The 17,888-nt window shown below is 37.5% G+C and overlaps 1 long non-coding RNA gene across 1 annotated transcript in view; it reads right to left on the bottom strand.

The window, feature by feature from the left end:
- LOC130681385 (uncharacterized) overlaps positions 1-9,720 on the bottom strand; it is a 158,846-nt gene extending 149,126 nt beyond the window's left edge. The window contains exon 1 of the long non-coding RNA XR_008994505.1: positions 9,424-9,720. This is a non-coding gene — a long non-coding RNA (uncharacterized LOC130681385). The remainder of the gene's footprint in view (positions 1-9,423) is intronic.
- Between the last annotated feature and the right edge of the window lie 8,168 nt (positions 9,721-17,888).

Genomic DNA, 17,888 nt, shown 5'->3' with positions numbered 1-17,888 from the left:
TGTAAACTACAAGCTTCTCTCATCAGGATACCACGTCTCTCAACTGGCCTATCTGACATAGTCTTTCCCTTTCCAATCCATTCTTCCTGATCTCATATCCAATCAGGTGCTGCTTGATTTAATAACCAATTAGTTTTTCAGCTTCTCTTGTTGTCCCTGTTGTTGTATCCCTAGGTTTACAGCCAGCACTCCCGCTACTCAACATGGTTCACTTGCTTGAAAGTGCCACCTTTTACAAAACGTCTGGCTATGGGCTCAAGATTTCTGACTGCCTTAATTTCATGTCCTCATTTCTCCACCTCAGGTTAATTTATACTCATATATGAAATATTAAATTATATATATTCATTCATCTGTTCAACAAAACTGTTTTGAGTGCCAACTCTGGATCAACATTTATTATTGATACTAAAAGTAAATGCACCCAGGCAGAGCCAAGATGGCGGCGTGAGTGGAGCAGTGGAAATCTCCTCCCAAAACCACATAGATCTATGAAAACATAACAAAGACAACCCTTCCTAGAATAAAGACCAGAGGACACAGGAAAACATTCAAACCACATCCACACCTGCGAGAACCCAGCGCCTCATGAAGAGGGTAAGATACAAGCTCCGGCCAGGTGGGACCCGAGCGCCCCTCCCCCCAGCTCCCGGCGGGAGAAGAATACGCAGAGCGGGAGGGAGACGGAGCCCAGGCCTGCCGAACACCCAGCCCCAGCCACCCAGGCCAGAGTGCAGACACAGTACGTGCACAGGGGGCCCTGGATACTAGGGAAACAGGGCAGCAAGAACGGTGAACGGGTACCGGACGCCTGGCGCCGGAGAACAAAAGAAAATTGAGCGGCCAATTTTTTTGTTTTGTTTTGTTTTATTTGTTGTAGTTTTGTTGAGGTGAGTGCTTTTTGGCAGTCTTAAAGGGACAGTGACCCCAATACTAGGGAAACAGGGCAGCTAGACCGGCAAGCGGGTATCGGAGGCCGGCACCGGAGAACAAAAGAAAAGTGGGCGGCCAATTTTTTTTTTTTTTGCGAGCGCTTTTTCGAAGTCTTAAAGGTATAGGGACCCCAATACTAGGGAAACAGGGCAGCAAGACCGGTGAGCAGATGCCTGAGGCTGGTGCCAGAGAATAAATAAAAACGAGGGGCCATTTTTTATTTTTTTATTTTTTTATTATTTTTCTTTTGTGGTCGTTGTTTTGGAGGGTGCTTTTTGGAAGTCTTAAAGGGGCAGGGCGGGACACTTAATCCAGAGGTACGGAATCCGGGGATCTCTGGGCACTCTAACCCCCTGGGCAGCAGGGAAGATGGAGCCCCCTCATAGAGATAAATAGCCTCCCGGCCGCTCCCACTCCAACACGACTCCACCACTTTGGAGCAGCAGCCCGAGCCAGGCAACACACACAGCAACAGTGGAGACAACTCCATAGCAGCCGGACAGAAAGCAGAAGCCCTGTCTGCACGCAGCTACCCAGCACAAGCCACTAGAGGTCGCTGTTCCCCAGGAGAGGAGGGCCACAAACCAACAAGAAGGGAAGTTCTTCCAGCCGTCACTCATCCCAGCTCTGAAAACTATTCCTCTCACCATGAAAAGACAAAATTACAGGCAAACCAAGATCACAGAGACACCAGAGAAGGAGACAGACCTAACCAGTCTTCCTGACAAAGAATTCAAAATAAAAATCATAAACATGCTGACAGAGATGCAGAGAAATACGCAAGAGATACGGGATAAAGTCCGGAGGGAGATCACAGATGCAAGAAAGGAGATTACAGAAATGAAACAAACTCTGTAAGGGTTTATAAGCAGAATGGATAAGATGCAAGAGGCCATTGATGGAATTGAAACCAGAGAACAGGAACGCATAGAAGCTGACATAGAGAGAGATAAAAGGATCTCCAGAAATGAAAAAATATTAAGAGAACTGTGTGACCAACTCAAAAGGAACAATATCTGTATTATAGAGGTACCAGAAGAAGAAGAGAGAGGAAAAGGGATGGAAAGTATCTTGGAAGAAATAATTGCTGAAAACTTCCCCAAACGGGGGAGGAAATAATCGAACAGACCATGGAAATACACAGAACCCCCAAAAGAAAGAATCCAAGGAGAACAACACCAAGACACATAATAATTAAAATGGCAAAGAACAAGGACAAGGAAAGAGTTTTAAAGGCAGCTAGAGAGGAAAAGGTCACCTATAAAGGAAAACCCATCAGGCTAACATCAGACTTCTCAACAGAAACCCTACAGGCCAGAAGAGAATGGCATGATATATTTAATGCAATGAAACAGAAGGGCCTTGAACCAAGGATACTGTATCCAGCATGACTATCATTTAAATATGATGGCGGGATTAAAAAATTCACAGACAAACAAAAGCTGAGGGAATTTGCTTCCCACAAACCACCGCTACAGAACATCTTACAGGGACTGCTCTAGATGGGAGCACTCCTAGAAAGAGCACACAACAAAACACCCAACATATGAAGAATGGAGGAGGAGGAATAAGAAGGGAGAGAAGAAAAGAATCTCCAGACAATCTATATAACAGCTCAATAAGCGAGCTAAGTTAGGCAGTAAGATACTAAAGAGGCTAACCTTGAACCTTTGGTAATCACGAATTTAAAGCCTGCAATGGCAATAAGTACATATCTTTCAATAGTCACCCTAAATGTAAATAGACTGAATGGACCAATCAAAAGACACAGAGTAATAGAATGGATAAAAAAGCAAGACCCATCTATATGCTGCCTACAAGAAACTCACCTCAAACCCAAAGACATGCACAGACGAAAAGTTAAGGGATGGAAAAACATATTTCAAGCAAACAACATCAAGAAGAAAGCAGGGGTTGCAGTACTAATATCAAACAAAATAGACTTCAAAACAAAGAAAGTAACAAGAGATAAAGAAGGACACTACATAATGATAAAGGACTCAGTCCAACAAGAGGATATAACCATTCTAAATATATATGCACCCAAAACAGGAGCACCAGCATATGTGAAACAAATACTAACAGAACTAAAGGGGGAAATAGACTGCAATGCATTCATTCTAGGAGACTTCAACACACCACTCACCCCAAAGGATAGATCCACCAGGCAGTAAATAAGTAAGGACACGGAAGCACTGAACAACACAGTAGAGCAGATGGACCTAATAGACATCTATAGAACTCTACATCCAAAAGCAACAGGATATACATTCTTCTCAAGTGCATATGGAACATTCTCCAGAATAGACCACATACTAGGCCACAAAAAGAGCCTCAGAAAATTCCAAAAGATTGAAATCCTACCAACCAACTTTTCAGACCACAAAGGCATAAAACTAGAAATAAACTGTACAAAGAAAGCAAAGAGGCTCACAAACACATGGAGGCTTAACAACACGCTCCTAAATAATCAATGGATCAATGACCAAATCAAAATGGAGATCCAGCAATCTACGGAAACAAATGACAACAACAACACTAAGCCCCAACTTCTGTGGGACACAGCAAAAGCAGTCTTAAGAGGAAAGTATATAGCAATCCAAGCATATTTAAAAAAGGAAGAGCAATCCCAAATGAATGGTCTAATGTCACAATTATCGAAATTGGAAAAAGAAGAACAAATGAGGCCTAAGGTCAGCAGAAGGAGGGAGATAATAAAGATCAGAGAAGAAATAAATAAAATTGAGAAGAATAAAACAATAGCAAAAATCAATGAAACCAAGAGCTGGTTCTTCGAGAAAATAAACAAAATAGATAAGCCTCTAGCCAGAATTATTAAGAAGAAAAGAGAGTCAACACAAATCAACAGTATCAGAAACGAGAAAGGAAAAATCACGACGGACCCCACAGAAATACAAAGAATTATTAGAGAATACTATGAAAACCTATATGCCAAAAAGCTGGGAAACCTAGAAGAAATGGACAACTTCCTAGAAAAATACAACCTTCCAAGATTGACCCAAAAAGAAACAGAAAATCTAAACAGACCAATTACCAGCAACAAAATTGAAGCAGTAATCAAAAAACTACCAAAGAACAAAACCCCCGGGCCAGATGGATTTACCTCGGAATTGTATCAGACATACAGGGAAGACATAATACCCATTCTCCTTAAAGTTTTCCAAAAAACAGAGGAGGAGGGGATACTCCCAAACTCATTCTATGAAGCTAACATCACCCTAATACCAAAACCAGGCAAAGACCCCACCAAAAAAGAAAACTACAGACCAATATCCCTGATGAACATAGATGCAAAAATACTCCACAAAATATTAGCAAACCGAATTCAAAAATACATCAAAAGTATCATACACCATGACCAAGTGGGATTCATCCCAGGGATGCAAGGATGGTACAACATTCGAAAGTCCATCAACATCATCCACCACATCAACAAAAAGAAAGACAAAAACCACATGATCATCTCTATAGATGCTGAAAAAGCATTTGACAAAATTCAACATTCATTCATGATAAAAACTCTGAGCAAAATGGGAATAGAGGGCAAGTACCTCAACATAATAAAGGCCATATATAATAAACCCAGAGCCAACATTATACTGAAGAGCGAGAAGCTGAAAGCTTTTCCTCTGAGATCGAGAAGTAGACAGGGATGCCCAGTCTCCCCACTGCTATTTAACATAGTACTGGAGATCCTAGCCACGGCAATCAGACAAAACAAAGAAATACAAGGAATCCAGATTGGTAAAGAAGAAGTTAAACTGTCACTATTTGCAGATGACATGATATTGTACATAAAAAACTCTAAAGACTCCACCCCAAAACTACTAGAACTGATGTCAGAATACAGCAAAGTTGCAGAACACAAAATTAAGACACAGAAATCTGTAGCTTTCCTGTACACTACCAATGAACCAATAGAAAGAGAATTCAGGAAAACAATTCCATTCACAATTGCATCAAAGAGAATAAAATACCTAGGAATAAATCTAACCAAAGAAGTGAATGACCTATACTCTGAAAACTATAAGTCACTCTTAAGAGAAATTAAAGGGGACAGTAACAAATGGAAACTCATCCCATGCTCGTGGCTAGGAAGAATTAATATCGTCAAAATGGCCATCCTGCCCAAAGCAATATACAGATTTGATGCAATCCCTATCAAATTACCAGCAACATTTTTCAATGAACTGGAAGAAATAATTCTAAAATTCATATGGAAACACCAAAGACCCCGAATAGCCAAAGCAATCCTGAGAAAGAAGAATAAAGTAGGGGGGATCTCACTCCCCAATTTCAAGCTCTACTATAAAGCCATAGTAATAAAGACAATTTGGTACTGGCACAAGAACAGACCAGTGGAACAGACTAGAGACTCCAGACATTAACCCAACCATATATGGTCAATTACTATTTGATTAAGGAGTCATGGACATACAATGGTGAAATGACAGTCTCTTCAACAGATGGTGCTGGCAGAACTGGACAGCTACATGTAAGAGAATGAAACTGGATAACTGTCTAACCCCATACACAACAGTAAATTCAAAATGGATCAAAGACCTGAATGTAAGCCATGAAACCATTAAACTCGTGGAAAAAAACATAGGCAAAATCCTCCTAGACATAAACATGAGTGACCTCTTCTTGAACATATCTCCCCAGGCAAGGAAAACAACAGCAAAAATGAACAAGTGGGACTATATTAAGCTGAAAAGCTTCTGTACAGCAAAAGACACCATCAATAGAACAAAAAGGAACCCTACAGTATGGGAGAATATATTTGTAAATGACAGATCCGATAAAGGCTTGATGTCCAAAATATATAAAGAGCTCACACGCCTCAACAAAAAAATCAAGTAATCCAATTAAAAAATGGGCAGAGGAACTGAACAGAGAGTTCTCCAGAAAAGAAATACAGATGGCCAACAGACACATGAAAAGATGCTCCACATCACTAATTATCAGAGAAATGCAAATTAAAACTACAATAAAGTATTACCTCACACCAGTAAGGATGGCTGCCATCCAAAAGACAAACAACAACAAATGTTGGTGAGACTGTGGAGAAAGGGGAACCCTCCTACACTGCTGGTGGGAATGTAAGTTAGTTCAACCATTGTGGAAAGCAGTATGGAGGTTCATCAAAATGCTCAAAACAGACTTACCATTTGACCCAGGAATTCCACTCCTAGGAATTTACTTTAAGAACGCAGCAATCAAGTTTGAGAAAGACCACTGCACCCCTATGTTTATCGCAGCACTATTTACAATAGCCAAGAATTGGAAACAACCTAAGTGTCCATCGGTAGATGAATGGATAAAGAAGATGTGGTACATATACACAATGGAATACTACTCAGCCATAAGAAGAGGGCAAATCCTACCATTTGCAGCAACATGGATGGAGCTGGAGGGTATTATGCTCAGTGAAATAAGCCAAGCAGAGAAAGAGAAATACCAAATGATTTCACTCATCTGTGGAGTATAAGAACAAAGGAAAAACTGAAGGAACAAAACAGCAGCGGAATCACAGAACCCAAGAATGGACTAACAGGTACCAAAGGGAAAGGGACTGGGGAGGATGGGTGGGTAGGGAGGGATAAAGGGTGGAGGAAGAAGGACGGTATTAAGATCAGCATGCATGGGGTGGTAGGAGAAATGGGAGGGCTGTACAACACAGAGAAGACAAGTAGTGATTCTACAACATTTAGCTATGCTGATTGCAGTGACTGTAAAGGGGTTTATAGCAGGGACCTGGTATAGGGGAGAGCCTAGTAAACATAATATTCTTCATTTAAGTGTAGATTAAAGATAACAAAACATTAAAAAAAGAAAGAAAGAAAAGGGGGATTACTCCATGATAGGATAAAACTAACTGTAAATCAACGATTAATGCATGCTTTAAATATCCTTAACTTTGATCACTTAAAGGGTGTCAGATGATCGGCTATGGAGGTACACTTCTCTGATAATATTCCTTTCACTTAAAAAAAAAAAAAAAAAAGCAGTTCCTGTGTGGTGACCTCAAATGAGTTCTACACAACGGTATAAAGGGCAGATCAAAGTGTGGGCAAAGGGTCTGTATGTGTTTATACAGATGATCAAAGCCTAATTGGGCTACCCAGGAAATGAACTAAGATACGATATGAAGAAGAACTTCCAACATCAGCACTCTCTGGAAGACTCATACCAGAAGATAATCACCAAAAAACCTCAACAAAGATCCAGGCGATGCTGCAGTTGTAGCTGCATTCATCCCACCGGTTCCTGGACATGCCATTGGAATGAAGAAGGAGATATCTAACCTCGCCTGTGCATACAGTAAAAAAACAAATTTGACTGGATCTACACTGATGGAACTCAACCAAGAATTAGGAGAAGTGCAAGTTGTAGTGCTCCAAAATCTTACAACTACAGACTATCTACTGTTAAAGGAACTTATGGGATGTGAACAGTTCCCAGGAATGGGCTATTTTAATTTGTTTTATTTCTCTCAGACTGTTCAAGTACAGTTGGACAATATCCATCATTTCATAGACAAATTTTCACAAATGCCTAGGGGGCCTAACTGGTTTTCTTGGCCTCACTGGAGATGGCTGGTAATTATAGATCTGCTTTGGTTATGTAACTGTATTCCTGTTATGTTAATGTGTGTGTGCAATTTAATTAGTAGTTTAAAACCTCTACATGCTTAAATTACTCTACGAGAAGATATGTCAAAGAAATAACCAATCTTCCCATGTTTTCTTCCGTCTGCTATCTCTATAGCTTTTTCTTCCTTCCTAATTACAACCCTTAAATAGAATTCGTGCCTCATATCGAATTTACCAAGTATCATAATTCCTCCAAGTGCTAAAGATACCTCAAGACAAATGCTGGGCATAGAAGCCACAGGGCATAAATCTGCAAGGAAGTAAAAAGCTAACCTTTTCAAACAATGTGGCTTCTCTCTCACTTACCAGCTTTACATCTCCCTGTATGGCCCCGGAAGATGACTGGTTAGCCAAAGACAGGTAAGATTCCTCAAGGGAGGAACAACCTAAGACAGGCACAGTTGCAGGGGGGTCATCAGGTGAGAAATTGGGGATCAACAGAAGTGAGGCTTAGAACCTCAACCCCCCTGTTTTGAGAGAAATCTTCTGCATCTGTGGATGTTTTATTGCCCTTGTCTAACTTGGATTAACACTTAGTCTACAGGCACACACCTGATCATCTACCTTTGCTCTCTTACAACACTAAACTATGTTTTCTACCTTTATCTTGCATCTACCTACCACTTCAGCATTTTATTAAAAAAATGATAATAATAATAATAATAAGGGAGAAATGTGGGATTCACATATAAATCAAGTATAAAAAAATCAAACGAATATTCATATTTGACCTGATTGTTTATAGTTCATAATGCATGATCAAAACCGAAAGTTTCTGTGATGACTGCCCTTGTACTGTTCACCATGTAAGAACTTATTCACTATGTAAGTATTTATTCACCATGTAAGAACTTGTTCGTTATGCTTTATAAGATTGGACACTGACGAGAATTAGGGTTGGGGTGGATTAATGATTGTGCATTGAGCATTGAGTCCCCTCTACAGAATTTTATTGTTAACAACCATTTGATCAATAAATGAGAGATGCCTCTCAAAAAAAAAAAAAAGATAACTCCCAGGAGCCAACAACAACAACAAAAAAAAGTAAATGCATTAGTGAAAAATAAAGACAGAGGTCATGCTCTACTGGGTCTCACACCAAAACATACAAAAGAAGTGACATCAGGTATCACAAAGAAAAATAATTAATGTAAGGTGAATAAAGCATCATGGGGAGACAAAGTAGGCAGGAAAACCACTCTGATGATATGGATTATCTGAGCAGAGACCTGTGTGAACCAAGGGAGTGAACTATACAATTATTTAGGGGAAGCAATTTCCAAGATGACAGAACAGCTAGAGTGAGGATGCCCTTAGGTAAAAGTAGGTTACAGTGGTCTAGGGAAAGCAGAGAGCAATTACATCTCACTACTCTGGCTGTGTTGGTCTGTTTTATATGACTCTCCTCAGCTCTTACAGTATACTGGTGACTGTTTTTCAACTCTTATGCAAACACTTAGAGAGACCTCGCCTAACTTTTTCACTGTGTTTGGTAAACGGCGTCTGTAACAAAAACGCTCAATATATATTTTATCAAAAAAAGAAAGTAGAAGCAGATATTCATATATAAATATACACACATTATTTGTATGTATGTATACCTTTTATCCCCCAAATATATCATATAGATCTGTGCTTTATCTTTGCATTACATTTGTGTTTCCAATTATGAATTTTTAAAGTTTGGAAAGTGGTTACAAAACGGCGTGACCTGGACGTGAGGCACGGGGTCGCCAGGCCGCGCCACTTCCCAGCATCCCCTTCTCGGCGTTTCACAGCGTGGGGCCCGGCGCTGGGGGCGCGGCAGCCCTACCTGTGCTCAGTCGCGCTTCTCTTCCTATGGCAACAGCACCTGCAGGGCCGGGCGGCTACGGGAACGGCCACCACAGTGGATACAGGCCTAGTGCAGAAGCCGGACTAGACGTCCCCATGGCCGCTCGCGGCGACGTCACAGCCGCACCCAGCGGCCCACGCGGCGCGCCGGGGCCTGCACACTGCGCGGGGCGGGACGTGGACGTGGGTGCCGGCGTCGCTTGACTGCGCGCGGGCTGCGGCTGCGCGCTCACCCTCTCGCTCGCCCCACCCCGGGCACTTGCCTGTGTGGTGGTCCCTCCAGGTGCGTAACATAAATACATGAAAGTACATGGTATGTGAATATGTAATGAAACATATATTATACGTATGCAGACATCCTACTGGTTCTGTTTCTCTCTCTGAAGAACCCTGAATGACGCACTTTGATACCTAGAGTGATTCTGGAGAACAAAATGTCAAGGATGAGTTTTCCAAATTATTCCAAGGTTTCTGGAATTAGTTCTCTAATACGATTAAATTTTTAAAAAGTACATGTCTCTATGTCCAATGGTAAGGAAGGCACTTCAAGTCCATGCAGAAATAGAGATAGGCAAAATAGCGTAATTGAATACTCTTCTCTTTTTCTTTTTTGTTTTTAATACAATTTTATGGAGGTATTCTTCAATATTTTCTTTTTGTTTTTTTATAAATACATGCAAATTTAAATATTGATTGTCTTTGCTGAACTATCTTTCAAAGCACTAAGGACCTATTTATTTTCCATAGTTAGCATGAGCATTTTCATTTAACTTTGATATTAAAGTATGACACACACACCCCGAAGAATGAAAGGCATATGTACATATAGCTCATTGAATTATTAAAAAGTGAACATACCTATGTAAATTTTACCTAGGCCAAGAATACTGAAGTATCTCAAACACCTCTTTTCATTCCCTTTCTGATCAATACTACTTCCATCTTTTCCCTAAGTAATCGCTGTCATGACTTCTAATACTAGTATTGAATCACATACAAAAGGAATCATGCAATTGTATTTTTTTTTTACACTGGGCTTCTTAGATTAAGATGTTTGTGAAACATACCCATGTTGTTATATATAGGCATAACTGACTTATTTTAATTTATTTAAAGCATTTCATTATATTAATATATCCAAATTTGTTTATCCATTCTACAAATGGACATGTAAATTGTATTTTTGAGCTATTCTCAATAATACTTCAAAAACGTTAGGTTCATGCCTTTTAGTTTAGTGCATGCCTTTTGCTTGTTTTCTGTTGAATACATTTCTCAGGATGAATTTCTGGCTCATAAAATAAGTATATGTTTAACTTAAGTAGAATACATGAGAGACTTCTTATGGAGATTGTACTAATAATTTACATTATCTACAGCAGCGATGAAATGCCTTTGCTTTACATTCTTAACACTTGGTATTGTCATTTTTCTCTTATTTTAGCTTTTTATTGTTACCTTTAATGTTAGCTACTCTGGTTCATGTGAAGAACTCTTACACTGTCATGTAATTTGCAGTGCCCCCATGACTAACAAGGTTGGACACCATTTCATAGATTTGTTAGTCATTTAAATATTTATTTTGTCCCTGTTACTGCTTTGTAGTTCTCTATATATTATGGATACTTATGTACTGAAAAATGGGTTCTCCCATTCTGTAGGTTCTCTTCTATTAACTATTATAACCACAATTTTTAATGAACAGAAGTTCTTAAATTTGATATAGTCTGATGTATCAATAATTCCTCTTACGGGTACCTTTTATGTCATGTTTAAGAAATCTTTGCACTCTTAAAAGTCATGAAGATATTCAGCTATGCTATCTTCTAGTAGCTTAATTGTTTTGTCTTTCAAATTTAGGTCTACATCTTACTGGAAAATTTATGTGCAATAATTTAAAGTAATGATCATCATCCCATTTCAATTTTTCAGGTTTTTTTCTATTTTCTTTCAGTGTGGATATTCAATTAACCATGCATTTAAAAGATGTTTTTTTGTGTTTTGTTTTGCATCATCACTGAATACTCTGAATTTAATGTTTATAAAGCTAAGGTTCTGATTGACCATATTTTGATGACAATTTTGTCAAACTACCTAGTATTATGATATTAGTTGGTTCCTCATAATTGCCCTTGGATAAGTTGGGAAAGAAAAGAATGAACTCAAGAGTTTTAGATTCCCAGTTCAAACACAACGTATATGACCTGAATATTTCTATATCTTCCTGAAAGAAACCTTTATCTCCTACAGCCACAGAGCTATAGCTTCTGAAAACCAAATCCAGTTTCACCATACAAGTGATTGAATTACAATCTAATTTGAATTCCCAACTATTTGTTAATGGGATCCTGAAAGTTGGAACAGGGACATAAAGAGGCTGAGGACTTTGAACCACTAAATTCTGCTGAGGCTCCTTTGCCAGTAGATCAGCTGTTCTACCCCATCTGAGTGTGTTAACCCTCTTTTGCCTGAAGAACTGTTAACAGCCTCTCCGAAGGCATCTGCCTACCAAGATGCTGCGTATGTTCCTCAGGACCTACCCTCACTGCCCTTCTTTGCTTCTAGGTCTAAAACTAGACTCAAGTCCAAACAGGTCCCCAAAATTGAACTCTGAAGATTAATTTACAAAGAGGTACATATAATCCAAAATAACTGCATGATTTTTTTATTTATGTGGACATATAACTGTGAAATATGTGTGAGAATGGATAATTACAGTAGGATAATGGCAAGAAAAGGACATAAAGTTCAATCAGGGTGAATTTGTTTATATGGGCCCATTAGGTTGTCTTTTTACAATATAAATCAAATAATAATGTGCCTGTAGTGCGGGGTGTCAGAATTATAATTGCAGTAATTCAGGACTTTGGCAAGATCACACACTTTCAAAAGTGGCCTTCAAATAGTAATGGGAAAAAAGAGAATTGTTAAAGAGTGTACACTTGAGCATTCAGTTGAGTCAGGGTATACAGTTATTCCTCTTCTGTAAATAATCAGATAAATTGGGATGCATTATGCAAACCAACCAACTAATCAACAATATAGAGGATGCCTATAACAAAAACAAAACCCTGATTAACCATGAGAATTCACTTCAAAGAGGAAACAGATAGCAATTGCCTCCAAAAGAAAAGCACATAAAATTGTTTTGCAGAAAGATAGAAAATTATTTTTTAATAATCCCTGCTTTCTCTGAATATTGATGCCTCCCCTTCAAAAAGCCAGACTTCACTAGTAAAGACAATTTTTAGTTTCTCCGTATTTAAACAATTTGTTAAATATTGAAAGTCAACATATGTTTTTTGATATTCCTCATTGTGTTTATTTTGAGGAACTAAGAGTGAAATTGAAGTGAGGGCATGTATTTTATAACAAACATCAGTTACTCAGTACTTAGTTGATAAAGAAAAAAATATGGTTTGCCTTTCAATAAGATTTAATTCAGCAAACAACCATTGTTTTCTATGCTTGGTACAAAACTTGGTCCTAGATGTTATGAGAGGCACAAAAATGAATGAATGAACTATAGTAACTATAGTCTCTAGCTTCAGTGAGCTCATAATCTATTGAATAAAACTGATTCATAGTCTGCCATACAAAATATCAAGTAGTAATTTTATTAAAACGGAGCAAAGCTCTCAAATTTTAGCACACATCAGAATACCTGGAGGAGTTTAGATCAGGTGGGCCCACCCTCAGATTTTCTGACTTAGTGGGGTCCAAATAATTTGAATTTATAACATGGTCCTGAGTTCTGCTTATGGTACTGATCTTGGAATGATACTTTAAAAATTGCTGCTTTAAGACTATGGTAGAAAGAGTTATTTATTTTTTGGAAAACAAAAGGAGAATTCCCAAGAGGCATGAACTTGCTGTTTGATAATTCATTTCAACTTGACAGAAAGATGAAAAATTAGACAAGTATATTGAAAGAAAACAATCAAAGACAACTAATACACTATAGAATGTGAAACAGGGAATGTGTAAAATGTGTGCTTCAGCCATGAATGAATGGATGAATGAATGAATTTGACTTGATAGAAAGGAGGCTTAGAAAGGTATGCAGTGTAAATTTACTAAAAGTTTATATATGACTATCAAAATAAAATCTGTGTGTAACAGCACAGTGTAACCCACCAGAATAGCTAAAATTAAATAATAATACCATGTTCTGACAATGATCAGTTGTAATGGAACTCTTATTCATTTCTAGTTGTATAAAATATTATAACCACTTTGTCAATTTTTATAATGTTAAACATACACTTAGTCTGTGCTTCATCTATTTTATTCCTAGATATGGTACCAAGAATAATGGGAGCACATATCAACAAAAAAACAAATGTATGAATTTTCAAAGAAGCTTTATCTATATTGGTCTAAAATTATAAATAACACAAAATCCACTAATTAGTGAATGACTGAAGAAAATGCATGCCCAAAGATGATAGGTGACTCTTAAAATATACTGAATGAAAAAAATCAGACACAAAAGTGCATAATGTAGAGTCCCATTTTTTACAATTTCTACAAGAAAAGCTAATCTATGATGATTGAAATTCATCACTGTGTTTCTAGGATTAGGGTGGTAATAAATGAAAATAAGTCTGCATAAGGAAAATTCCTGGGTTATAGAATTGTTCTATTACTTGATTTGATGGCCAAGCGAGTATACTCACTGGAGATACAATAAATACGATTTATTTAATAATTGGTATCAGTGGTAATATTGGAAAAGATAAAATTAGGGTGACATGTTTTAAGCCTACATAAATGAATGTTTGATGACATTAATAAGTGAAATAGAAAAAAAAAGACAAAAAGTAATTTTTACATGTATTTATTTTCTATTGCTGTATAGTAAAGTACCGTAAATGTAGCAGCTTAAAATAACACACATATATTATGTCACAGTTTCTGTAGTACAGGAGTCCAGGGAAAACAACTGGATTATCGTCAGGATTCAAAAGGCTGCAATCAAAGCATTAGCTATATTTACATTTGAAGATTTAACTAGTATAAAAATCCAGTTCTGAGCTCTGTCAGGTTTTTGGCAGAATTTATTCCCTTGGAGCTATAAGACACGTGGCAGCATGCTACTTCAAAACTAGTAATGGAAAGAAAGGGAGTGAGTGGGCGATCAAGAGAGAAAGAGAAAAGAGATGCTAGCAGATAGTTACACAATCTTAGTAATCTTCTGTAATCATGTAAATGTGATTACTTCCATCCCATCATCTTTACCATAGTTCATTGGTTAAAGCAAATCATATGTCTTTCCACACTCAAAGGGGAGAATCACACAGGAGTGTGAACACAGGAGACAGGGACCATGGGGTCGCCTTCAAGTCGGTCCTCCACAGTAGAGAAAATATGTTTGTTTTGAATTTGTGAATCTTTCCTCTGCCTCTTTCAAGAAAGTAGTAGAAAATGCAGTATGATCTGTGATTATTTATAAATATTATTTCCAAATCATATAAAATATTTAAACAGCATGCTGATAAATGTTCACACTTTCTATTACTTTCCTGATATGTCATAGAAAGCAAAACCTGAAGTCAATTTCTCTGTTTTTAAATAACATAAATTGATTTTTTCAAATTTTGACGTAGCCAAGGAGAGGAGTGAACTTGCTCAGTTATGGAGTTTCAAAAATGCTTTACAGGAAACATAATGAGACATTTCTAAACAACAAAGACATGCACTAACGCAAAACAAGAGCAAGGAAGCTACGATGGATGTCGGTTCTGAACCAGTGGAGTCACTGAACATATGTTCTCTTCCTGAATCCAGGGATAAGATCAACTATTGTTACAGTGCTGATAATCCCACTTGGCCCAAGATTAACTAGGCTGAAATATGACACTGAGGCAAGAACTTTGCAAACTCCCTGGCAGGTTTAATGACAAGGGAAAATAAACTTTGTCATGAGCCCTATAATACGTGGGACTTCAGTGGGGACCTTTTAGTAATATTGATGGTAATTTACCAGGTGCAGAAAGTAAAAGCAAAATAGCAATTATTGATGAATTAATAGCATTCTAGATATGTGACTAAAGCAACACTAGGCAGATTCTTTAAGAGGTAGTTAGTATGAGCAAAAATAGCACAATAGAGAAGATAATCATAGAAGATATTTTAGAAAATACTTAGCAACCATTTAAGAATGAACTCAGGTAAAGCAGAGATTAAAAGTCTGGTGAAGATTTTGTAGAGCTTCAGTTTCAGTCTTAGGCAGTGATCAACAGTAGTGAACAAGTTAAAATTTCAAGTGTGATTTCACTCACTTTTGGTTGAAAGTCTCATTGACTTGGAAATGCTGTAATATAGTATCTCTGAATTTATGGGAGGAGTTTAAATAATGGAACCCGATTAGTACGGAGATACCATCTACAGTTGCCTAAGGAGTTAGAGAATATGAAGTGGTAACAGCAAAGGGAACAGAGGGCAATGTTGGGACAGAGAACAGCTACACTTTTCCACTAACTCAGAATGGAGAGGAGTTGCTACTGGAAGCAAATATTTTTTAGGCAATATGTATCTCTCAGCTCAGGGATTCCATCAACCCTCTGAAAGTTAAACAGAATTTCAATTGTCTATGAATAGGTGCATTTTGCAAGGAGTATTTTTAATACCTTACATAAAATTCTCATTGGGATACATGACCCAAAATGATATCTAAAACTGTGTTGAAACTAGGTTACATACTTTTAGAGACTCTCCCCTTTAAGAGCAAAGAGGATTAAGGACATCTGAGTAGGGTTTATGTGCTGAAGATTGACAAAAGGCTAGTCCTTGTCATATATTTACCAAGGAGTGAGCCCAGGAAAATTGTTACATGCGAAATGGTATTTCAGAATATAAGTGCTGTTTCTGTTTTTTTGGTGTCTTTTGTTGTTGTATTGTCAAAGAATAAAAACCACAAAATGACTGGCTATAGGTGTTGAAAATGAAATATTTAAATTTAAAAAATCTAATCATTAGTAATTGCTTAGGCATTCGTAAATGCCCAAATTATCACAATCAAATATAGTCTGACTAGACCATTCCTGAAGTTAAGGTTTCATAGACAGGGACCCCCCAGATATTACTTCACATACTGATTATAGAAAAAGACTTGTTAAAGAAAAATTGCTCTGGATACAGGCAATAAAGACTTTATTAAAGACTTTTATATTTGGGGTCAAGACTATTGCAATAGGGCAGAAAGAACTCAACTCCACTGACCTAAAAGGCAGGGGGCTTTTTTATCACTGGAATGAGGTTATAGAAAAGCACTGGAGTATATTACATGGGAGGAGGAGCTTGGTAAATGTGTTTCCACCGTCTGTGTTTGCCAACTGGTAATTATCTAAAGTTGACTCCTAATGTTCCTCAGAGACTGGGAGATAGAGGCTCTTTTTTAACGATTACATTTCAAAGGAATGGCCCCCATATTCTTTAGAAAGACATTCCTGGGTTTGTACAACTGACAAATGACTAGGAGAAGATTTATATCTTAAAGGAACAGAGTAAGAATTTACAATTTCAAGTTTTCTTGAGTAAATACTCGGAGAGAAGGAAGGTTGGGGCCTTTAGTCAGGAAGAAACCTGTCTAAAGTTTCATTTAACTAAGGGAAATGTAAAGCTCTCTTGGTCAGACTCTTCTGTTGTCCCATATTTTCCATGTATGATACTCAACTAAAAACAGGTTCAGTCCTCACATGGAAATTTAAAATTAGCAGTGTTTTCTTTTAGCAAATTTTGTGGAAGATCTTAGACTTGGAGCTGCCATTACTGCAAAACAGAGAATACTGTGTCTTTCTACTTGCCACTTTCAGTTTACTAAGCCATTCAGTTTTCTCTGAAGGAAAACAAAATGTATATGCACACATATCTGAAAGACTTATTTTAACACATATGCAGCCTGTGAAAATGTTTCTCCTAGAGTTTCAATGCTTTTGCTGAATTGGCTGAATTTTGTGTATTGCAGTAAAGCTAACTATTCTTTTGCTTACACTGCTGTAAATTTTGCTTATTGTTATGTATAATGTATGAAAAAGCACAAATGTACAATGTATCTTCCGCAAGAAGCTTATGAACTAAACCAAATTATTTCCAATATAAATAATAAAATAGAAAAACACAGTTTACAATAGAGCCAGAAAAGCTTAGACACACAAATAAAATTTTCAGAGGTACTTCAGAAAACAAATTGTCTAAGACTTGTTGTGCATACAGAGATTGGTTAATGTGAGAGCTCTTTGAAGATATTTTTCATTTGGTATGTGCAGCTTAATGTAGGAACTTTAATTTCTGACAAAAGTTAATCAATTTGTTGGCATGATACTAACACTTAATATCTACTTGAGGGGAAGAAAAATAATTTTAAGTATTATGCACAAAGGAAAGGAAAGGATATTTTTAAGAAAAATTTTCTAAAACCTAGTAAGAAATACTAGTTTGAGT

Source organism: Manis pentadactyla, chromosome 17 (genome assembly GCF_030020395.1).
Source record: "Manis pentadactyla isolate mManPen7 chromosome 17, mManPen7.hap1, whole genome shotgun sequence".
Lineage (NCBI taxonomy): Eukaryota > Metazoa > Chordata > Mammalia > Pholidota > Manidae > Manis > Manis pentadactyla.
The sequence above is the reverse complement of the archived record's forward strand: the minus strand, read 5'-3'. Positions and strand labels throughout refer to the sequence as shown.